Source organism: Pan paniscus, chromosome 1, assembly GCF_029289425.2.
Source record: "Pan paniscus chromosome 1, NHGRI_mPanPan1-v2.0_pri, whole genome shotgun sequence".
NCBI lineage: Eukaryota > Metazoa > Chordata > Mammalia > Primates > Hominidae > Pan > Pan paniscus.
This window is the reverse complement of record NC_073249.2, coordinates 174,694,671-174,718,611: the sequence shown is the minus strand read 5'-3', so window position 1 is coordinate 174,718,611 and position 23,941 is coordinate 174,694,671. Positions and strand designations below refer to the sequence as shown.

At 43.0% G+C, this 23,941-nt stretch overlaps 1 protein-coding gene and 1 pseudogene across 2 annotated transcripts in view; one reads left to right on the top strand and one right to left on the bottom strand.

The window, feature by feature from the left end:
• The first annotated feature begins 2,761 nt into the window (after window positions 1–2,761).
• ZFYVE9 (zinc finger FYVE-type containing 9) overlaps window positions 2,762–23,941 on the top strand; it is a 210,680-nt gene continuing 189,500 nt past the window's right edge. For both annotated transcript variants that reach the window (XM_034965193.3, XM_034965188.3), the window contains exon 1: window positions 2,762–3,254. The gene's annotated coding sequence lies outside the window, so the exon portion shown is untranslated. The remainder of the gene's footprint in view (window positions 3,255–23,941) is intronic.
• LOC103786790 (transformer-2 protein homolog alpha-like) lies at window positions 3,371–23,579 on the bottom strand (annotated as a pseudogene).

Sequence of the window (23,941 nt, the reverse complement as noted above, 5' to 3'; positions counted from 1 at the left end):
TGATCTTGAACTCCTGACCTCAGGTGATCCACATGCCTCGTCCTCCCAAAGTGCTGGGATTACAGGCATGAGCCACCGCACCCGGCCAGTATTTACTCTTATATCCAAATAGAATATGCATTCATCAATTCTTCCTTTTTTTCATTCAGTTCACCTATAATTTATTGAGCATATATCCTAGACCAAAGTGAGTGGCAGTGGAGTTGGACAGGAGAAGAGAAATTTAAAAAGCAAAAAAGTAAAATTTATCAGGCTTTGTAACTACTTGCCCAGGAGAAAGACACAAGAGTTAAGAATGAATCCAAGATTTTTGGCTTGGGCACCTGGGTGGATGATAGTGCCATTCGCCAAGTCAGGAAACGGGTATCTTTTTGGCCTGAATTTTAAAAACTAATTTTAAAGAGCAAAGAATATTTTGCTTGGGGTGCTAGTGCTTAAACTCAGTTGAAAAAAGATTCTTAGAATATTGGCTTTCTACAGGATGTAGACAGTATAAAAATGAAAGTGGGGAGGTCTACCAGGTTGGGAATAGACATTTTACAGTTGCTAGCTAATAGGGGAAATCAGTGAAAAATTGAGATGAGGGTAGCCAAATCAATTGACAGAAGCCCAAGGGAGATTAAAATGAACAAGAGATTTACAGTACAAGAGAGGAAAACAGGTGAGAGACATTTTAGAAGCAGAGGGCAAACTGAAAACGATGGAATGAAATTGAAGAGGATGAAAGGATTTAAAGTGGACTACTCCGATCAGGGAGGAGGTTGTGATGATAAAGGCAGCTGCTTTCAGCAACAAGGAGAGAAAGTGTGAAGCAAGAGGAAACTGGTCTTGGGAACAAATGAATCATCTTCTTCATGTAGTAGCTATGCCCTGGGTTGCATGATTATTCATAAACAAATGCAGGTTTCCTGTGGTGGCAGTGATCTAGGCATGAAAAATACAGTGCTAATATTAGGTTACAGCGCTAATGATCTCAATCAGTTGAAGGGCCCTTTTCCCTTGACTAAAAATTTTTTGGCAACAAATGACCCTTACAGCATTTTGTTAGTATTGTTGAAAGGACTGTTGGGGCATCAGGTTGGGGACTGAAGGGAATCTCAGGGTCTACTTCCAGCTTTTCCTTAGGTTGGATATATTTCACATGTAAAATGGTAGCATAGGACCTAACTCATAGAATCACTGCAAGGATGAATCATGGTTTCCCTTTGAGCCCCAGTTTCTCTTGTTATAGAAAGGGCATAGTGATTTTTTTGTGACTCAGGAGTATGTGGCAAAGGCACACTTAGGATTATGCAGGAACAGCTTTCATTAAGAGAGCTACTAGGTGACATCTTCTCCATGGTGGCTGCTCAATTATTAAATGAATGATTCCTGGAGACCTTTTGTAGTTTCTATTATTTATCATCATTAGGCCATAACCTAAGGTAAGGTGAGATTGCCTTATAACATTTTTTATACATAAAAAATACTGGTTGCATGCTGCTATCTGCTGTGCAACAGAATGTCATAGGATCCAGTGTATGAGGCTCTATTCTTCCATGGAGGGGTGTTACATAAACCCATTAGTGAAATTTAGGGAAATTTCACCCAGACTAGGGAGGATGAAGAATGGAGCATCTATCTTTTGATAGGAATACAGTTACACACACACACACACACACACACACACACACACAGAGAGAGAGAGAGAGAATGAGAAACAAAAACAGATGAGTACAAAACTGAGCCTAAGAAAAAGAACTGGAACCATTAAAAATTTTAACTAACATTTATTAAGTATCTTCTATGGGCCAGTCTCTTTATCTCCAATCTTCAACAACCAGCAAGGCAGGCAGGAGAAAACTGAAGTTCAAAAATGTTACATAACTTCCCTAGGGTCATAAAGCTATACATGACAGAACTGGAACTGGTAGTGTTGGTATGTGTCTGACACCAAAATCACTACACATTCTAGTATACCACTCTGTTAAAAAAGTGTACTTGGAAAATTTAGGGATCAGAGGATTTGGAGAATTTTCTTTCCCTACTTCCCCTCTGACAGTCGTGTTTGTTTTTGGTTCTGATGTTTGCACCCTAGAGGCTGACTGGGATCAAATATGGGGCATCTGTAAACAGAATGATTCCATAGCCCCCACTGTGTAATAATTTCCTTCCTTCAGAGCCTTACTAGGATTTGCCTGGGATGAGGGGTGGAGAGGTGGGAGAGAAGAGGTTGGGACGGAGAGGGTGTTAGTAAAAGGTGGGTGATTCTTTGCTTACCTTTAAGTTGTTTATGAATTTCAGGACAACCCGTTGGCTATTCTCTTCTCTGGCTTGGCATATATATATATGTATGTATTTTTTTTTCATTTTTGTTTTGTGGGGGTGGTGGTTTAGGTGTTAAGGGTTTGGTTGATATCTGTAGAAATTTTCTTAATGATCTACACAGTAGATAAAAAAACAAGTTAAGGTCAAAGACAATTCCTTCGTCTGTTTTGGGAGACGAGTGTGTATGTTTGAAAAAAAGGTTTGTTCTGGGTCAATCTTCTTTCATCCAGACGCATTAAAGGAATTAGAAGGGGGTCTCCCCGCCACCCCCGAAACCGTGAGAGACAAACGAAGAGATTCCCTTATATTCCTGCTCTCAGGTGCGGGTCCGAGTGACAAGAACGTTCACGTATCTTCGGGAGAGAACGAAAAGGTGCTCGGGTCTGGCGGGGGCGGGGAACGCCAGGGGTTGGTGGGAACTGAGGGGCTTCCGGTTCCCGGGAAGCGGAGTCCCGGGCCGGCCGCGGGCCGCGGGCTGCGCAGGGAGCACGGGGCCCTCGCCGCCCCCAGGCCGCGCTCCTTAGCGTTCCCTGCGGCTCGTGCCCAGCGCGGCCGCCGCAGTCCCGACGCCGTAGCCGGACGTGGGGTCCAGGGGGCGCTGTGGCCCAGCGGCGCCGGCGGCAGGAGCGGCCACCCCACGCTGGAGGCTTCGCTGAGGATCCCCGCCTGCCGCACCTCGGTCGTCCCGCCGCAGCCTTGCGCCCCCGGCCCGGCTCGGTGGCGCTCCTCCGGGATCCGCGTGGCTGCCGCGGCCCGGGCGCCGATGCGGCTGGGCGGGTGCCGGGCCTTAGCAGCAGTAGCAGCCGCAGCTGCGGCTACCGCAGCTCCTACAGGAGTGGGAGGTTTCGCGGCGGCGCCTGGGGCCGCGCCGGTGCCCTCCGGAGGAGGCTTTCGGCTCAGGGACGACCCCCCTGGCCATGCTGAAGCGGAGGCGGCCGCTGCTTGAGGTGAGTGTGGCGCGGCGTGGTCCGGGGCTCGCCCGCTTCCCGCCGCCTGTGGGGGCCCTGGCGGCAGACCGCGGGCCGGGCGGACGGGGCGTCCTGCCACTGCGGTCGCCTCCCCCACCCTGCGGTCCTGGGGCCTCAGCCCTTTCTCCCCGCGTCCCCCGGGAGGCTGAAGGCCGTGGGGGGCGACTAGGCCCCGCGCCGTTGGGAAGCCCTCGCTCTGGCCTCGGTTCCGGCGCGGCCGGGTGTGTGGAGCTGGGGGCCGGCAGGAGCACGGCCGCCTTTCGGGTTTGCATGGGCCCGGGCAGAGCGCAGCCTCTTAGCCCGGGCCCTGCACGTACATCCCGGAGGGAGGCAGATGACGCCTGTTTGCAAACAAGCTTTGGCTTCCACGCGTCCCATACCGAGTCCCTCAGAATCCCGGTTGTGGCGGGGGAAGGGGGAGGAGAGGAAGGCCAGGGTGAGAATTGGGGGTGCAGAGAGTGCGGGACCAAGAGAGCCCCTGCTACTCCTGGAGTGTCATTCATGGATCTGGCTTGCTCGAGAACAACCTTTTGCGTCTTATTTGAGGTGAAATTTCATCACCTGCCGCTTGCTCATCCCTGCCTCTTTATATTATATCTTGCCTCTAAGCGTGGTCTGCCTTGGAGAAAGCCCCATCGCATCTTTGCGATGCTAAGTTTTGTAGATAAACACTCACAGTTATAAAAACGTCTTTTACAAAGGTCTGCCCCCCACACCCCGCCAGAAGAAATATTTTTATGCTTCAGTGTTCGGTACAAAAATGTTCCACTTAAAAGAGATCCAGAGAATAGTTGGCAAAAGGATTTTAAGTCCTCTTTAAGTGCCAGCTACCCTAATAAATACCTGAAGGAAATGGGATACATGCTAAATTTTAGAAATAAAATGATTTGTTCTGATATTAATGTTGAAAATGCTAGTGATTACAGTTTGATACCGTAAGTCAGATATTTATGTTTTGTGAGAAATGTGATTACAGGTTATTCTTGTTTTCCTGTTATGTATGTGAAAGTTATAAGACTTATAGGTACTTGCAAAACTTTTATAATCATGAAAAAATATGCTTATTGTAGAAAACTTGGGAAGTATAGAAAGGTACCATGTTGGCTCTTAATAAATATTTAATAATAGGAGAAATCACCCATAATCTCACAGATTGTAAACAGTACAGGTTTATAATGGGCTCGTACTGACAGTGATTTTTAAAATTATTATTTCTGTATATTAGGTTTAAAATTATCTGACTGTTCCATTTTACATTGTCATTTGTATAAGACCTGTAAAAATATTTTACTAAATTACATTGGAACCATGTTGAATTCGTCAATTAAAACAGAAGAATATGGGTAACTACCTAAAAGATCCCTGACTTAACCTTCTATGCAGCATGGGGTCTCCATCTAGGGAGAAAGGTTGGAATGGTACACGTTTTTGAAGACCTACTGTGTTAGATGCTGTAGGCTTGCATTGTTTTTGTCAGATTTTAAGTATTTCTTTTAAAAATTGGCTTGATTACCAGTTATTTGGGTAGGTTAATCTCGATTTTTAAAAGTCTAATTCAGGCAAAGTGTGATGGCTAGGCCTACTAGGGAGGCTGAATGGGGAGGACCCCTTGATCCTAGGAGTTCCAGTCCTGCTTGGGCAACGTAAGCAAGATGCCCCTCTCCGAGGCGGGTGGATCATGAGGTCAGAAGTTCAAGACCAGCCTGGTCAATATGGTGAAACCCCGTCTCTACTAAAAATACAAAAATTAGCTGGCATGGTGGTGCCCACCTGTAGCCCCAGCTACTCGGGAGGCTGAGGCACAAGAATCATTTGAACCTGGGAGGCAGACGTTGCAGTGAGCCAAGATTGGGCCACTGACTCTAGCCTGGGCAACAGAGCGAGACTCCATCTCAAAAAAAAAAAAGTTGAATACAGTTCTCAGTGTGTCCCTAAAGACCACCAACATTAGAATCAGTTGAGAGTGCTTGTTATATATATAAGTATTATATGTAATATGCAGATTCTTGGTCCCTTGAATTGAAATTATAGGGATGACGATGGCCCAAAGAACTTTATTTTTATCAGTCTCCCTGATTCTTAGACCTACTAAAGTTTGAGAATCACTGATACAGTAAGTTTAAAATTAACTAACCTTGCTGAGCCGAAGGAAGGTGTCTATTTTCTAGCAAAACTATAAGTCTTTAGTGGCAATAGTCATTTCTTTCTTTCTTTTTTTTTTTTTACTTCCTTGCAGCTCCAGCTCAAAGGATGTCATTTTTCGTAGTAAATAATCTTAGAAAGAAAAATGATATTTTGAGGGACAGCTGATCCAATCAGCAACCATTTATTGAGAGCCTCCTGTGATAGCTGTGGTGTGAGAGAAGAATACCTTGTCATTTACTTTGGCACTTAATGGACACCAATGTCATTGTCTGTAAAATGCATATACTTCAGTTATTATGCTTACCTTGCGAGGCTTTTAGGATAAATAAATCTGAAAAGGTATTATAATCTGTAAAAGATTTTTATACAATTTTGGCTTTTAAGTGCCAGGTCCTGTTGTAGGTATTCCAGGAAACACAAAAATGACCAAGGGCTCTACTAAACTTGTCCTGTGGAAGCAGGATACCTTTAATTAACTGTTACAAGGTAGGTCAGACAAGTGTTGAAATTGAGTGGAACGTGCTAAATCTCTGTTTAAGGCTTCTGTGTCTCATCTTGCCCTTTAAGGACATTGATAATACTTTTTATGTATGATTATTCCTTTCTCTTCCAATTCCTGATTCAGTGTTTTCTTTAAGGAAATAATTGCTTATATTGCCTGGTGATAGTTTCCTATTAACTCTTTTAGAAAGGTAGAGTGAGTAGAGATGATAATTCCTTCCTCTGTTGCTAAGCTACCACTGTTCATTCCATTCAGTAAACTTTTATGTGGCACCTTGTAAACGTGCTAGCCACAGACTGGTTGCAAGGCACAAAGCTTGTTTAAAAGATAATTGCCTGGATTTTAGCTTAAGTTCTTATGTTCCTAAAGAGATGGTGTATATATGTGTGTTTTATGGTTGTTAATTGCATAATGTGGTACAGAGTATGGAGTCAGATGTGAGCAGGAATCCTTACTACACCTCTTAAAGCAATGTGACATTTAGATTCTGAGTTTCTTATGTACTATTGGAGTAACACTACCCCTCCCAGCAAAGTAGAACAGGTTCCATGAGATAAAAGTAACCGAAAGCAATTAGCTCAGTGTTTGTCATGTAGGAGGTGCTCAATAAATGTACATTTCTTTCTTCCTTTTGGGAAAAACAAAAATCAGGCATTGGGATTTCTGCATGACTTAAAACTTGGTTGCTTTATTTTTTTTAGACTAAGTCTACTTTTGGGATTTGGAATTTTTTATGGAAAACAATTTCGATTTTAGTATGTTTTCCATTTCATTTTTAGCCAGTAAATTAGTATTCCCTTTATATAGGGTACACTTGTTGCAAATTATTTATTTTCAGAGTTTTACATTGATCTTTAATTTTACTTGTGTATACTTGACCTGCATTATATAGAGCAACATTCTTAGTACAGTCAGATCTCTGTATCTGTGGGTCCTCCCAGCCAAGGCTCAAAAATATCCACACACACACACACACACACACAAAAGTAATCATACAATAATAAAAATAATACAAATAAAAACCCAATACAGTATAACAGTTGATTTGCATAGCACTTACATTGTATTTGGCATTGTAAGTAGTCTAGAGATTATTTAAAGTATACAGGAGGATGTTCATAGGTTATATGCAAATACTGTGCCATTTTATATAAGGGATTTGAGCATCCACAGATTTTGGTATCCTGTGGGTTCCTGGAACCAGTCCTCCACAGATACAGAGAGACAACTGTATATAATAATCATTGGAAAATATGTAGTTGCAGGCACTGAATAGAAATAGTTCATATATTTAGTTTTCAAAAAACTCTCAATTTATTAAATTTACTTAAGAACTGTTTTCAGAACATAGATTTTTCCTTATAAACTACAGTAGGCTAGAACTAGATTTTATAGCCTGTCAGTCTTTTCTTATAACCTTGGACAAGTTTGTTACCCTCTTTAAGTCTCAATTTTCTTTTCTATAAAATGCAACTGATAATAGTCACCTTACAGGATTATTGTAAGTATTAAATGATATAATGGGTAAATCAGAGCTATAGTTCAGTCCCACGAGTCCTGGTAAATCCGGACTCTGGAATTGGAAAATATATTTCTCTGAGTTTTGAAAAAAAGAGGTTGAAAGACTGTTAATTATTTATGTAGTTTACTATTAATAAGTAAAATCAGCATAATCCAATTTTGAAGTATTAGAGATTGCTAAATTAAGGAGGAACCAAGGTGTCAGAATTAGTATTTAGTTATGTAGTAGAATACCTTATACTTTATAATGGTAAAATTTATTTAATAAAATAATTTGAAAAGTGCTGTTTTTACAGGTTTTTACATCCCTAATCCAAAAGTCTGAAATTCGAAATGCTCAAAGGTCCAAAACTTTTTGAGCACTGACATGATCTCACAAGTGGAAAAATTCCACGCCTGATCTCATGTGATGGGTCACAATCAAAATGGTCAAAACTTTGTTTCATGTACAAAATTATTAAAAATAGTGTATAAAGTTACCTTTAGGCTATGCGTATAAGTATACATGAAACAAATGAATTTTGTGTTTAGACTTGCGTCAGAATTCTAATCTGTCCCAAATGCTTCTGGTTCCAAGTATTTTAGATAAGGGATACTCAACGCATAAAGTATTTTCTATTTTACAAATTAATTAGTACTTATATTTTTCTTTTAAATTATGGTAAATAGCCCATTTACGGAACTGGAAAAGTTAGAACAGTATTATATATTCACAGAGTTGTGCAAACATCACTGCTGTCTAATTTTAGAACATTTTAATCACTCCAAAGAGAAACTTGTACCCATTAACAGTCACTCCCAGGATCTCCCTAATCCTCCCAGCCCTAGGCAACCACTAATGTACTTTCTGCCTCTATGGATTTGCCTATCGGGACATTTCATGTAAGTGGAATCATACGATATATGACTGGTTTCTCTTACTTAGCATAATAGTTTTAGGGTTCAGTAGCAAGTGTCAGTACTTCATTTCTTTTTATTGCTGAATAATATTCCATTGTATGGAAATACCACATTTTATTCATCAGTTACGGCTGTTTCCACTTTTTGGCTACTATAAATAATGTTGTTGTGAACATTCATGTGCAAATTATTGTGTGGAAATATGCTTTCATTTCTCTTGGGTATTTATAGGGATGGAATTGCTGGGCCAAATGGTAGCTGTATGTTTAACCTTTCGAGAAACTATCAGATTGTTTTTACAAAGTAGCTGCACCTTTTTACAATCCCACCTGCGTTGTATGAAGGTTCCAATTTCTTCACGTCCTCACCAACACTTGTTATCTGTTTTTTTTATTATAACCATCCTAATGAGTGTGAAGTGGTAATGTAAGGCTCTGTCTGCGGTTCATAACTTTTTTTTTTTCAATAGAGGCGAGGTTTCATTATGTTGGCTAGGCTGGTCTGGAGCTACTAACCTCAAATGATCCACCCACAGCCTCCCAAAGTGCTGGGATTACAGGCATGAGCCACCATGCTCCTGGTTAATAACTTTTATTTACAGTCATTAGGTAAATTGTTGAAGCTTTTACTTGCAGATGCATTGCCAGATTCTTTGATGATAAGGAATGTTTTTGGCCTGAGGATAAAAGTTGTAGGCCAGGCGCTGTGGCTCACGCCTGTAATCCCAGCACTTTGGGAGGCTGAGGTGGGCCGATCGCCTGAGGTCAGGAGTTCGAGACCAGCCTGGCCAATATGGTGAAACTCTGTCTCTCCTGAAAATACAGGCCTTTCGGTTCAAAATCACCACTATATGGTGGCAGATACCTGTAATCCCAGCTACTTGGGAGGCTGAGACAGGAGAATTGCTTGAACCAGGGAGGCGGAGGTTGCAGTGAGCCAAGACTGCACCATTGCACTCCAGCCTGGGCAAGAAGAGCGAAACTCCATCTCAAAAACAAAAAAAGCTGTAAACTTTCTAGTTTCCTGTTTAGTAAACAGTGAACTCTGATTAATAGAACTGATTAACCACATTGGGTGGTGATAGGAATGGTGGTGTGAGGACTTCAGCTGTATAAAAGGCTGTCTTCTATTAATATGAATATTTCTTCTTTTTTTTTTTTTTTGAGATGGAGTCTTGCTCTGTTGCCCAGGCTGGAGTGCGGTGGCGCAGTCTTGGCTCACTGCAACCTCTGTCTCCCAGATTCAAGCGATCCTCCTGCCTCAACCTCCCTGGTAGCGGGGACTACAGGTGCGCGCCACCATGCCTGGCTAAGTTTTGTAATTTTAGTAGCGACGGGATTTCACCATGTTGGCCACGCCGGTCTCAAACTGACCTCAAGTGATCTGCCTGCCTTGGCCTCCCAAAGTGCTGGGATTACAGGCATGAGCCACTGTTCCCAGCCTTAACATGATTTTTTTTTTTTTTTTTTTTTTTGAGATAGACTCTCGCTCTGTCAACCAGGCTAGAGTGCAGTAGTGTGATCTCGGCTCACTGTAACCTCCACCTCCCAGTTCAAACAATTCTCCTGACCCAGCCTCTCGAGTAGCTGTTACTACAGGCGCCTGTCACTATGCACTGCTAATTTTTGTATTTTGAGTAGAGATGGGGTTTTGCCGTGTTGACCAGGCTGATCTTGAACATGTAGAATGAAGGTCTAAAACTTGCACTTTGTTTACTCAAACAATGGTTCCCTGTAGTATTTCCTAACTGGTTTGAAAAAAAACTTTAGAAACATTAGCAAGTAATTATTGCTGACTTTGAACTATGTCCTAAAAAACCTCATAGGAAGGCTTTAATACCTTGAATGAGTGCTGGGATTACAGACGTGAGCCACCGCGCCTGGGCAATATGAATATTTCTTAAGAAAAGGCAATTGTAATGCCTGAGTTTAGTTTTTCTTTAACTCTACTGAAACATTTCTAAAAATTTACAGTCTAGTTTCATATTAACATTTCTAGGCAGTCAGGCATGACAGATTTTAAGAATTGCCGTTACCTCTCAATGATACATAATTTTATATAAATACAAATGTCATTGTTTGTCTTGTATGTAGAATATTACCCGATGTTTTGGTTACTCATTCAAGGTATGCCCTGCCACCACGCGTGGCTAATTTTTGTATTTTTAGTAGAGACGGGGTTTCACTATCTTGGCCAGGCTGGTCTTGAACTCCTGACCTCGTGATCCACCTGCTTTGGCCTCCCAAAGTGCTGGGATTACAGGTGTGAGCCACTGCCTAGCCTGTAGTGGTGATTTTAAGCTGAAAGGCTTGTTCTGGTTTATTATACAATCTTTTAGTTCCTTTGGATGATATAGTTTCCGTATAAAGTTACAAAAACAGTAGTTCTGGAGCCTTTTTGGTAGGATTAATGAAAAGATATGCATTTCTGTTTGCAATATAGTTTGGTTCTTTTCTAACCTTTCATGATTAAAGTTTGCTGTTTATCTGTGAGATTTCATTTTATTAAAATGAAGAAAGAGTAAATTGTACATATTTTTATATGTTACATAGCCCAACAGAGTCTATCTCAAAATTCTCTTTACTAAAATAAACTGACTGGTGTGGTGGCATGTGCCTCTAGTCTCAGTTACTTGGGAGGCTGAGGCGGGAAGATTGCCTGAGCCCAGGAGTTCTGGGCTGTAGTGTGCTATGCTGATCAGTGTTTGCACTAAGTTTGGCATCAGTATGGTGACATCCTGAGAGGGGATGACCTCCTGGAAGTCGGAGACCACCAGGTTGCCTAAGGAGGGGTGAACTGGCCCAGGCTGGGAATGGAGCAGCTCAAAACTTCCATGCTGATCAGTAGTGGGATCATGTCTGAGAATAGCCACCCCACTCCAGCCTGGGCAACATAGTGAGACCTAATCTCTAAATAGATAGATAGATAGATGATAGATGATAGCTAGATAGATAGCTAGATAGATAGCTAGATAGATGAGATAGATAGGGCCAGGCACGGTGGCTCATGCCTGTAATCCCAGCGCTTTGGGAGGCCGAGGTGGATGGATCGCTTGAGGTCAGGAATTCAAGATCAGCCTGGCCAACATTGTGAAACCCTGTCTCTACTAAAAATACAAAAATTGGCTGGGCATGGCGTTGGGCCCCTGTAATCTCAGTTACTCAGGAGGCTGAGGCAGGAGAATCGCTTGAACCTGGGAACCCGGAGGGGAGGTGCAGTGAGCCGAGATCACGCCACTGCACGCCAGCCTGGGCAACGGGGGAACATACTGTCTTAAAAAGAAAAAAGAAAAAAGAAAAAAAGATAGAACAAGCAATGTCAAAATTTTGTAAAAACACCCTGTCAGGATTTATACAAACTTTAATCTCCATTTTTCATTTTCAGTTGAGCAGGAGAAACAGTCCCTAAAAGGTAATTAAAATAAAACACTGCCAGTTTGAAACTTGAACTTCACAGTACATCATGTAGGCCTTTTTGTGATTCTGGTGATAATTGTCTTTTTTTTTTTTTAGTAGTAGTAGCCGAGGTAAATTATTTTTGAAGTTATTGTGAGGTCGCTCATGGAAATTTCTGCTCAGTGTTTAAAAAGCAAGGTTGAGATTGTTTAACCTGGCATACAGCCTTCGTGATTTGGTTCCAAGCTGATCATTCCTCCCTCCTGTTTTTGCATCCTGTTCTTCCAAGATTCCAGGTTTATGGAGTTTTCCTTGATTCTTTTACCTTTTATTACTTTTTGTGGAATATAAAAGCTTTCCCTGTAGTGTGCCATCTTTCTGGTAAGTGTTTCACATATGTTATTTGTAACTCTTACTAAGGATATTATAAGGTCATTATATTATTATGCATTTTACAGCTGAGGGAACTGAGGCTTGGAGAGTTTTATTGATTTTCCTAAGCTTAAGCCCACATTCATGATTCAAACTTATATATCAAGCTCATATATCTCTGACTAGAAAGTCCACACTCTTTTTTCATCCTGTGAATCTTGTCCTGTGTCTATGTGTGTGTGTATGTGTGTTTTTTCTTTTTTTTTTTTTTGAGATGGGGTCTCGCTCTGTCATCCAGGCTGGAGTGCAGTGGTGTGGTCTCGGCTCACTGCAACCTCCGCCTCCCGGGTTCAAGCAATTCTCCTGCCTCAGCCTCCCGAGTAGCTGGGACTACAGGCACCCACCACTACACCTGGCTAATTTTTTGTATTTTTAGTAGAGACAAGGTTTCACCATGTTGGTCAGGCTGGTCTGGAACTCCTGACCTCAAGTGATCCACCCGCCTCGGCCTCCCAAAGTGCTGGGATTAGAGACATGAGCCACCTCTCTGAGCCCATCCAGGATTTCTAAAGTATGTTCCCTAGGAGCAAGGAGATGTTCTCTAGTCAAATAAGTTTGGGTTTTCAGCTTACTATATATCCCTTAGGTAGAAGTTTGCAAATGCACGTTAGTATTCTAAAGACTGAGGAGTGGAAGAAACTTGTTTAACTTTGTTCAGCTATGTATTACCCCAATTTTTTTTTTGAGATGGAGTTTTGCTCTTGTTACCCAGGCTGGAGTGCAGTGGCACCATCTTGGTTAACTGCAACCTCCGCCTTCCAGGTTCAAATAATTCTCCTGCCTCAGCCTCCTGATTAGCTTGGATTACAGGCATGCACCACCATGTCTGGCTAATTTTTGTATTTTTAGTAGAGATGGGATTTCACCATGTTGGCCAGGCTGATCTCGAACTCCTGACCTCAGATGATCCACCTGCCTCAGCCTCCTAAAGTACTGGCATTACAGGCATGAGCCAGTGTGCCTGGCTATATTACCCAAACTTATTTGGTTGTGGAACCCCTTTTTTCCACGTAGGCCTTAGTAATTAACACCTTTTACTGATGTAGGTCAACTTTTATCTGTTTTTTAAAGTCTCACCCTCACCATATCCGAGACTTTGAACTCTCAGATGATAGGCCCTGATTACTTCCTGAAGGTGCTCATTCTGCACGTTATTAGAATATTAGCAGTATTATTTCTTTTTATATTCAGCCAAAAATGTAGCTTTTTTTCTAGTGTATATCCTTTTGCTCTTTTACTCTTTAAAATTACACAGAATAAATAATCACTCTTAATATCTAAAGATGACAAGACAGTATCCTGTCTCTCCCAGCATAGTGATTAAATTACAGGCTCTAGAGTCAAACTGTCTGGGTTCAAATTTAATTCTCCTTTCACTTTGTGATCTTGGGCAAGTTAATAACTTCTTTGTGCCTCAGTTTTCTCACCTGTAAAATGGGACTAACAATAATACATCAATGGGTTAAATAAACAGATACATATAAAGAGCTAATTACATAGTGTATTGGTTCAGGTCCGCTGGGAAGCAGACGTTGAAATGGATGTAGTAGCACAAGAGGTTTTATGGGATGGAATGCCTATGAAAGGAAATGGGGAGAAAGCAGAATTGCCTAGGGAGAGCCTCAGTCTGTGATGCAGATCTGAAAAAATCTCAGTCAACCTAACAGGGAACTTCAGAGCACATATTGCCTGTTAGAGGAGTCCTGCATGGGCAGAAATGGCCAGATTTTAGTACACCCACCATGTTTAGTCACTGGCTAGAGCTGCCCAAGGAGAGCATGGTCATGACTGGGAAGCTGAGATAAATTCTGAACATGCTGCAGCTGGAGGCTGTTAGCTAACCAAACTCCTTGGACCTGAATGGCAATTCTTTTTTCAAGGAAGATCCAAGTGATTGCTACAGTCCATTCCTCATGATGCACAGATCCATATCTTCACAGTTTCTGAGAGCAGCTCCTCCAAGGAAGGAAATGTAGAAAGAGATTAGTGAGACAGGCCTCAGGCTCATCACTGTAGCTGGTCTCAGAGCTACAAAGTTCTAGAGCCCTCTCCACTATGTAGTCTAAATTGCCCTTGCCCTCAGCTATCATTTCTGCTGGTGTTGGTTGTTTACCTAGTGGTTTGACCCAAACCCTCATTTCTGAGGAGTCTGAGACTGGAGTGGTTGCATTTGTCCATTCATAGTCACTACTGGGCAGGGAGTATTAAGTGGTATCCTAGGGAATCATCTGAGTCCCACACATATTCTTTCTTGTTCCCTTTGTGTAACGGCAGCCCTACTTCCTCCTGAGGATGAGGGTTAATTAATCTTGCCAAGATGGGCATTCCTCTTACTGCTTTCTAGTCCTTGGACACAAGGAATACTCAATATTCAGGCTGCAGCTGTAAATTGTAGTTCACTGTGACCTTTCATGTGTCTCCTGGCAAAAGTGTGCCCGCTTTGGGTGCCAGGACTTCTAACTCCATAGAGCCCCACATTGCAGAGATGGGAAGCACAAAGTAGATCATTGGGAATGATGGCAAGTAGGGGCTATTTCCCTTTCCACTTCTGGGTTCTCAGACCCATGTATTCTTCTTACTGGGAACCTAGCTCTAAATCAGTGCATGTACTGCATACAAGAGGATAGCACACCATTTTTGTCTCTGAGCTAGTACGTTAGCTGTGCCTTCAGCAGGCCATTCCAATACTCTCTAAGACTGGTCCTTTTGTATGGAGCTGTTATGGATATAACTACTGGAGCTTATGGTTATGGGCCTACTGCCACAAATCTTTCACTGTGAAGTGATTCCCTTGGCTGGATTCCATGTCTGTTGATCAAGTGCTGTATAAGTCTGTATTTAGTGGTACTGGCTAGGTCTCTATGGACAGGAAAGGCAAACCCATACCTGGAATAAGTGTCTAATCCTGTGAAGATCAATCACTGGCCCATCCAAGATGGAAGAGGCCCAGTGTAGTCAGCTTGCCACTTAATAGTCTGTTGGTCTGCCTGAGGCATAATGCTATATGGGGGCTTGGTGTTGGTCTTTGTTGCTCATAGGTTGGATGTTCAGAGTTGGCCTTGGTAAATGGGAGTCCATGTCTCCTTCTCTGCTTCCATCTCTATTTCTGCCACAGTGACCTCTCCATTTATGTCCCCATCTTGCCACTTCTGGGTGACCGATGTCAGCTAGTTGAGTCATTTTGTCTCCTTGGCTGTTCATTGGCTCTTCTGTATTGGATACTTTCTGGTGGGCATTAACACATGAAACAAAGATTTTCATACTTTCCACCCACTCCCATATATTCATTCATTTCCCTCCACCCATACCCCTTGCCTTTGTCCTTCTCCTTAAAGGCCTCTAACCAGTTGGCCAGTCTACTTGCCATTGCCCGTGAGTCTATATATTCTCACCCCAGGCCACTTTTCTTTCTGCATAAAATTCATAACCAGGTGCACGACTCAAAGCTCTGTCTGTTAAGAAGATTTTCCCTTTTCATTGTCAAGGTCACCCCTAAGTGTGGCTATAATGAACTCCGTTGTTTTTTTCAGCTTGCATTCACATACTGAGCTGACCTACTTATAAGCAAAACTTTGGCTTTTTTCTCCTTCTTAAGTTGGTCTTATAGGATACCCCAAATAGCTATAGATGTGAGCTGAGGAAATGGTGCTAGTATGGTGAGTGCCAGGGAAGTCTTGGCTGCCTGCTTATAGCAGTCTTCTTGTGCCTTTTGGTTCTGTTTCATTTTGATCCTTGATGTGCCATTCCTATCTTATAATGGATTGCTGCTATGCTCACCTGGCTTTATGACCTGGCGAGTCCTAGTGAATGCAGATCATTATGGAAAGTCTGGACACATGGTGCCCAGTGATGAAGCATTGTATCTCTTAATAGGACACAGTCGCACACCAGGAGCTGTTTTTCTTTTTTTTTTTTTTTTTTTTTTTTTGAGGCGGAGTCTCGCTGTCGCCCAGGCTGGAGTGCAGTGGCGCGATTTCGGCTCACTGCAGGCTCCGCCCCCCCGGGGTTCATGCCATTCTCCTGCCTCAGCCTCCCGAGTAGCTAGGACTACAGGCGCCCGCCACCTCGCCCAGCTAATTTTTTGTATTTTTAGTAGAGATGGGGTTTCACCGTGTTAGCCAGGATGGTCTCGATCTCCTGACCTCGTGGTCCGCCCGCCTCGGCCTCCCAAAGTGCTGGGATTACAGGCGTGAGCCACCACGCTCGGCCGCAGGAGCTGTTTTTCTAATAGCATGGCCTTCCTGCAGAACTCTAGGGGCCTGCATTTTGATTCTCTTCCTTGCTATAAACTCTACACTGCATCTTTTCCCACCATTGGTACCTCCAACAGCATAGGGATTGCTTGCACTACAGCCTGGACTTGCTGCAGAGTTGTTGCCCCTACTCAATACTAGCAGCCTTTCATGTCAACCAGTATATGGGCCACAGTGGTATTCCTGGGTATAGAATGTGTTACTTCTAGGATCTGAAGGAGCCTACCAGACATTGTGCTTCCTTTTTTGCAGTTGGGGATGCAAGATGCAGCAATTTGTCTTTTGCTTTGGAGGGGATGTGTTGGCATGATTGCGACCACTGGACTCTTAAAACTTCGCTGAAATGGAAGATCCCTGAATATTTGTAGGGTTTTTCTTTACCCTCTTTGGAACACATGTACCCCACCAAGTCCTTCAGTATGCTAGCCACCTCTTGCTCATCTTGCAAGATCAACATGTATCACTGACGTGATGGATCTATATGCTTTGAGTCCAGATCTCTGCAGACTATTATGATAGAGTGGAGTTAACATAGCCCCAAAGCAAAACCATGAATGCATTTTATTGTTTGTTCCATGTGAAAGTGAACTGCTTCTGATCCTCTTTTCTGATTAGGATAGAAAGGAACTTATTTGCCATATAAATGGCTGCATGCTGTGTACCCAAGGCTATATTTATCTGCTGCAACAAACATACTACATCTAGCATGGCAATGTGGTCATGGCTGCTACTTGTTTGAGCTTGTGGTAGATCCAACTGGTTCCTGCAGGGGCTAGACTTTTGAATTACATGGATATATATAGGGACTACTGCCCTTGAATCTTTGAGATCCTTAAAGGTGACACTAATCATTGCCATTCCCTTTACCTCTGCCCCCTACACAATTTTGGTTTTGATTTACACCCAGGGGATGGAGAGCTATTTTCAGAAGGTTTCACTTGGCCATTCTCTGTCTGATAGCTCTTACTCCTCAGGTCAAAGACCCGGGGTGGGAGTTACCCCCAACTGCCAAGTATGCCAATCCCATTTATACATTGAGGGACTGGGGAAGTGACTGCTGGGTAGGTCTGTGGACCAGTGGACCCATTAAAAGCTAGACTTTGGCCAGGACTCCATTTATTACTTGGTTCCTGTATTTCTACTGCTATAATAGGGCCACAATGATGCTCCATGTTTCTGTATACCAATATCAAGTCAGACTCTGTGACCCATAGTCTTTGAAATGTCTGGGTATTTTCCTTTCCCCACTTTAGTGACATTCTTTTTTTTTTTTTGAGACGGAGTCTCGCTGTCGCCCAGGCTGGAGTGCAGTGGCACGATCTTGGCTCACTGCAAGCTCTGCCTCTCGGGTTCACACCATTCTCCTGCCTCAGCCTCCCGAGTAGCTGGGACTACAGGCGCCCGCCACCTCGCCCGGCTAATTTTTTGTATTTTTAGTAGAGACGGGGTTTCACCGTGTTAGCCAGGATGGTCTCGATCTCCTGACCTCGTGATCCGCCTGCCTCAGCCTCCGAAAGTGCTGGGATTACAGGCGTGAGCCACCGCACCCGGCCTCCTTTCCCCACTTTATAGTTGCCTGAGTAAATGGCCATAGGTTCCTTTCGGGATGGACTTGGGAATAATTTTACATGTATATATGAGTTTAGATGTGAAAACTGGCTCAGGTCCAGGAACTGGGAAAGGGATAGTAGGTTTTTATTGGTGCAATCACCCTCAGCCTCCTGCTTATCCAATTCTGGCCTTGTTTTGATTATATATATTAAGCAGCACTGATTTTGACTATCTGTCTGTTTTTTTCCTTATGGCACCATATTCTCTTTTTTTTTTTTTTTTTTTGAGATGGAGTCTTACTCTGTTGCCCAGGCTGTAGTGCAGTGGTGTGGTCTCAGCTCACTGCAACCTCCACCTCCCCGTGTTCAAGTGATTCTCCTGCCTCGGCCTCCCCAGCAGTTGGGATGACAGGTGCCCACCACCACACCCGGCTAATTTTTGTATTTTTAGTAGAGACGGGGGTTTTCACTATGTTGGCCAGGCTGGTCTTGAATTCCTGACCTTAAGTGATCCACCCACCTCAGCCTCCCAGAGTGTGTTGGGATTACAGGAATGAGCCACATTGCCCAGCCTGCACCATATTCTCTTAACTATCTCCACAGCTCCCTGAAAGTTAAGTCTTATTGGCTGTCTTTCAACATGAATCATAATGGTAAGAGTTCACTAGCTTCTGGTGTTTAAGTGCCACCACCTGGCCCCTATTGCTATCAATGAGCCTTTCCTTTAGAGGAGCGCCACCACTGAACTTCTTAGTGATGCTGGTGCCTCTCTCCCCAGTATATTCCTGATAGCTTTGATGCATGGTCTTCTCTCCTCACATGGTATACACAACTCTATCATACCCACTTTCCTGAGCTTTTTAATCCTGTCCTCTGCTCTCTGCTATGTCAATTCAGTCATTTCAGCCTGACTTAGGTTGGCCCATCATTTTCTCCAGGCTGCTAGGAGCCACCCTGACAGCAAGTTTATGCCATCTTCCAGGTCCCTGCCACAGTGTTAATTCTCATATCTTGAGACAGCCCCTTTCTCAACCAGTAAACTTGACCTTACTCAGTCTAATGTTCCTGCTTGCTTAAGCACTTTGAAAATCTAGCACTGTGGTTTATGCCAGTCCTGCTGGTACCCTGGCTAATTCTTGCCATTCTTTTGGGGATTATAGTCCCTGTTCTCCTTTATGAGGTCCAAGATGTCCTTGGCAGGGTTAGCACTAGCTATTATCATGGCATCTAGGAATGCAGATAGGGACAGATCCTGAGGGAGCCCCTGTGTTGCCTTGCAGGTGACAGACCTCTGAAGTGTGCTTCTGCGCAGCAGGGAGTGCTAACTCATCCCTGAAGACTCAGAGTTCAAAGGATTTGGAAATGACAATCTTTGGGGGCAGCCATCTATCCGTAACCTGTCTATCAGGCTTCTAGGTTTTCCAAATCAGGATCCTGACCTTGGCATAACAAACCTGCCTTGGCTGAGCATTCAGCCACCGTGAAGCAGTGGTCTGTAGCCATCCTGAGTTTGTTCTTCATCTTTTACTGCCTCCCTTCGTAGGTGATAAGGACCTGTTTGTGAGCTACCAAAGAGCCCTCTGACCTTCACGCTTAGTTTTCAGTTGTTTGTTAGCTGCCCTTTCTAGGGAGCCTGGGCAATCTAACAGCTAGCCAACTTTATTGTTCTTGTATTTTTTTTTTTTTTTTTGAAACTGAGTCACCCAGGTTGGAGTGCAGTGGCACGATCTTGGCTCACTGTAAGCTCCGCCTCCCAGGTTCACGCCATTCTCCTGCCTCAGCCTCCTGAGCAGCTGGGACTACAGGCGCCTGCCACCATGCCCGGCTAATTTTTTGTATTTTTAGTAGAGACGGGGTTTCCCCATGTTGGCCAGGATGGTCTCGATCTCCTGACCTCGTGATCCGCCCGCCTCGGCCTCCCAAACTGCTGGGATTACAGGCATGAGCCACCGCGCCCGGCTATTCTTGTATGTTTTGTGTTCCCCTTCCCAAATATCTGAATCTTTACACCAGTTTGAGTGTTCCTCTCTGGGAACATTCTCCCAAGTCACAACTTGCGTGTTAACACTTGGGCCACCAGCTTGTGCCAGGGCCTGTCATGCCTCACATACCACCTGGGATGAGAGCTTCATTGTCAGTTGGGCAGTAAGTTATCTAATTCCTAAGCCCCATCTTAGCTCCTGCTTTCTTAGTCAATTTCTGGTACCAGCTGTGCCAGTTTGAGTCCTTCAGGAAGCAGCTGCTGAGACAGGACTATAAGAGATATATGAAGTAGGAGAGGACTTCTGTGAAAGGAAAGGGAGAGGAGGCACAATTGTCAGGGAGAGTCTCAGAGTGCGATGCAGGTCTGACAGAGTCTCAGACAACACAGTGAAGACTTGAACAAAAATTGTTCATTAAAGGAGTCCTGCATTGGACAGAAGTGGCCAGGCCGTAGTGCCTATGTTATGAGTAGTCATTGGGTGGGGCTGCCCAGGAAGAGTGTGACTTCAGCTTGAAAGCTGGGCATCCTGAAGGGACTGCAGTAGGAGGCTGTCAGCTAACTGTGCACCTAGAAGCTTATTGGAAAGTTATTTCATAAAGGTTGATATAAGGGACATACCTCCATGGCTGCCACATGTAATAAGCAAATGTTTATTGTTAGGATGATTTTGATGACATTTTTCTTTTTCTTTTTTCTTTTTTTTTTGAGATGGAGTCTCGCTCTGTCACCCAGGCTGGAGTGCAGTGGCGCGATCTCGGCTCACTGCAAGCTCCGCCTCCCAGGTTCACGCTGTTCTCCTGCCTCAGCCTCCTGAGTAGCTGGGACTACAGGCACCCGCCACCATGCCCGGCTAATTTTTTTGTATTTTTAGTAGAGTCGGGGTTTCTTTTTTTTTTGGTAGAAATTACTTTTATGTTAAAATATTCCTTAATAAGCTAGCAATTATTCATGTGGAGGAGCGTCCAGAAAACAGGTTCATGACTGAATTATCCTTGTCCTTGATTATAGAGATTCATGAATTACACACATAACACTATTCTCTGGAGTAGCTGTGAAGCTCTACGAGGCTGTGAGGTTGGAGGCGCTTCTCCCTGCCTGTTAAGCTGCTCCCATCACATCACGACAGGATGGACTTTATTTTTCTCTTTTCAATTAAATCTTTACAACAGTTCGAATGCTCTTTCCAGAATGCATCAGTTCAAAGGCTTTGTTGATTTCATCAAAAGACAGATTGTGAGTCACAAATTCATCAACTTTTATCTTTTTGGACATATATTCAGACATCAACTTTGGGACACTTTCTACATTCTTCCATCCTCCAAAGGCAGTGCCTTTCTATATGTGACCTGTTACCAGCTGGAATGGACGAGTGGCAGTTTCTTCACCTGAAGCAGCTACTCCAACCACCACGCTGATGCCCCAGCCCTTGTGACACGCCTCAAGTGCTGCTCTCATGACCTTCACATTACCAATACATTCAAAGGAATAGTCCATAGAGTCGGGGTTTCACCGTGTTAGCCAGAATGGTGTTGATCTCCTGACCTCGTGATCCGCCTGCGTCGGCCTCCTGCAGTGCTGGGATTACAGGCGTGAGCCACTGTGCCCGGCCTTGATGACATTTTTCTAAGTTGCTTTGATTCTTTATGAATAAAAACCTTTTAGACATTTTTCTTATTTTCTCTTGAATATGTTTTTGTTTGTTAATATGTAATATTAACTGAAATTGAAAACAATATTTCAGTGTGGTCTGGCACATAGTAGGTGTCCAGGGAATGTTGGTTGAAATGAACCATGCAGTTGATCAGTATAGCATAGAACATGATAATCCCCACTCTCCTTATTCTGGACATTTCTAGTGCAGTTTGAGATTTCATTAGCCTGTTTACTGATGATTTTTTCTGTAACAGACAGTTCAGTAGTTTGGGTCTTTTTATTTTATTTTTTCAAATAAATTAACTTTTATTTGAAAGGAGACTACTTTTCCCCACATGTATCTTCTAAGGATTCTATACTATATGATAACCTGCTTATCCATAGTTCTAATACCAAAATTTCTAACAGCAAATTATATAGTTGCTCTAGGTAATAAATAAGGGTTGTCCTTCACTGATTAAGGGAATACTTAAACTTCAATAAATTTAACAAAGAAATCACACTTTAGTTTTTAAGTTTTGACAGATGTATTTTATTTTATTTTTTTTTTGGAGACAGAGTCTTGCTCTATCACCCAGGCTGGAGTGCAGTGGCGCGATCTCAGCTCATTGCAACCTCCGCCTCCCGGGTTCAAGCGATTCTCCTGCCTCAGCCTCCTGAGTAGCTGGGACAGCAGGCACGCACTACCACGCCCAGCTAATTTTTTGTATTTTTAGTAGAGACAGGGTTTTGCCATGTTGCCCAGGCTGGTCTTGAACTCTTGAGCTCAGGCAATCCGCCTGCCTCAGCCTCCCAAAGTGCTAGGATTACCGGTGTGAGCCACTGTGCCTAGCCAAAGTTTTAAGAGATGTATTTTAAATACATCTTTCATAGGAGTCTGCAAGCTTTTTATCTCTAAAAAATGACTTAATTTTTAGGGCTCAAAAATTCCATTCTTCAAAAGAAATGTCCAAGTATTTTCTTTTATAGCTTCAAACTTTCTGCACCTAACTACTTGACTGTTCCATGCCACCCCAAACATGACATGACTGAACTAATTTATGTGTTACTGTCTTCCTCAAAAGAAAGTTTAAAAAGGAGTTCTTCATAAATGCAGATCTCTAATACAATATCTAACACAAAAGAAGCTTTTAAAAGGTAATTTCTTATTTGATTAGCTAGGAGTTTATGTTAGTAAAAGCAAAAAAAAAAAAGTTTACGGAGTATAACACTAGGGTTGCTTTTATACTCAAGATGTTTACTCAAAATGACAACAATTACATCTTTAGGAGTATAATGTAGATACTAAATAAACCAAAAATTTTTTTTCTTAAAGACTAGGAAGAATCAGAAGCTTGGGGACATCCAGAATTAAAAAAAACAAAAAAGGAGAGGAAAAAGAAAATAAAGAGGAAAAAAATGTCCTTCATTGCAACCATTTCATTATCAATAGTGTCTTGGGCTGCAGGAATGAGATCTTGATTGTGATCTGTATCGACTATAATAAGGAGAAGGTGATCATCTTCTGTACCGGTAATCATAGTCTTCATATCTGTCATATCCACGATCATATCCTCTATCATAGTAAGAATCTCGACGTCTGTGACCACCTCCACTGCCGCCTTTGCCACCACCTCCGCCACCACCACTATGAGTTGTTCTGCCCATATAGATGCCTGGTGTAGGTGTGTGCATTCTCTTGGTAATAGAATAATCCACCCGAATTTCTTCTATCATCCAGCTCCTTTCTGTTTGCCCTTACCATAGCCTCCTTTGAGTCATCTATTCCCTCAAAATGTACAAAAGCAAATCCTTGAGATCGCCCAGTTTGCTGATTGTAAACCACATTGACACCATTCAAAGGTCCATATCAAGAACATACTTCATGAAGATCTCTGTCTGTTGTGTACAAACTAAGGCCAAACACTCTAAGGCAAGTGTTGGGATCTGGATTTGCCCTTCTGCCAGTGTGTCTTCTCTGGTTAGACATTGGAGAATGATTTCAGCTCCTTCACTGCCAGTATTCTGGTGTATATGAGCTACTTCGTCTCCTGTGAGAGTGGTATCTGGATCAAGAGTGGGATCTGGATCAAGTGTGTAACGTCGATGAGAATGCCTCCTTGACATTTTGATCTTGATCGAGGATGGGATTCAGAGTGTTTGAAAACCCTTGAAGGACTACGAGATCCTGACCATCTCTCCAATTTTACACAAGCAGGAGTTCCTGTTGGAGATTTTGACTGAGAGTGAAGACTCATTTACTTAGGACCCATTTATTCTTCCAGATTCTTTTAATTCTACTTCACTCTTGCTTTCTACTTCTCTTCATTCTTGAGTTTTTCACTTTTTGTA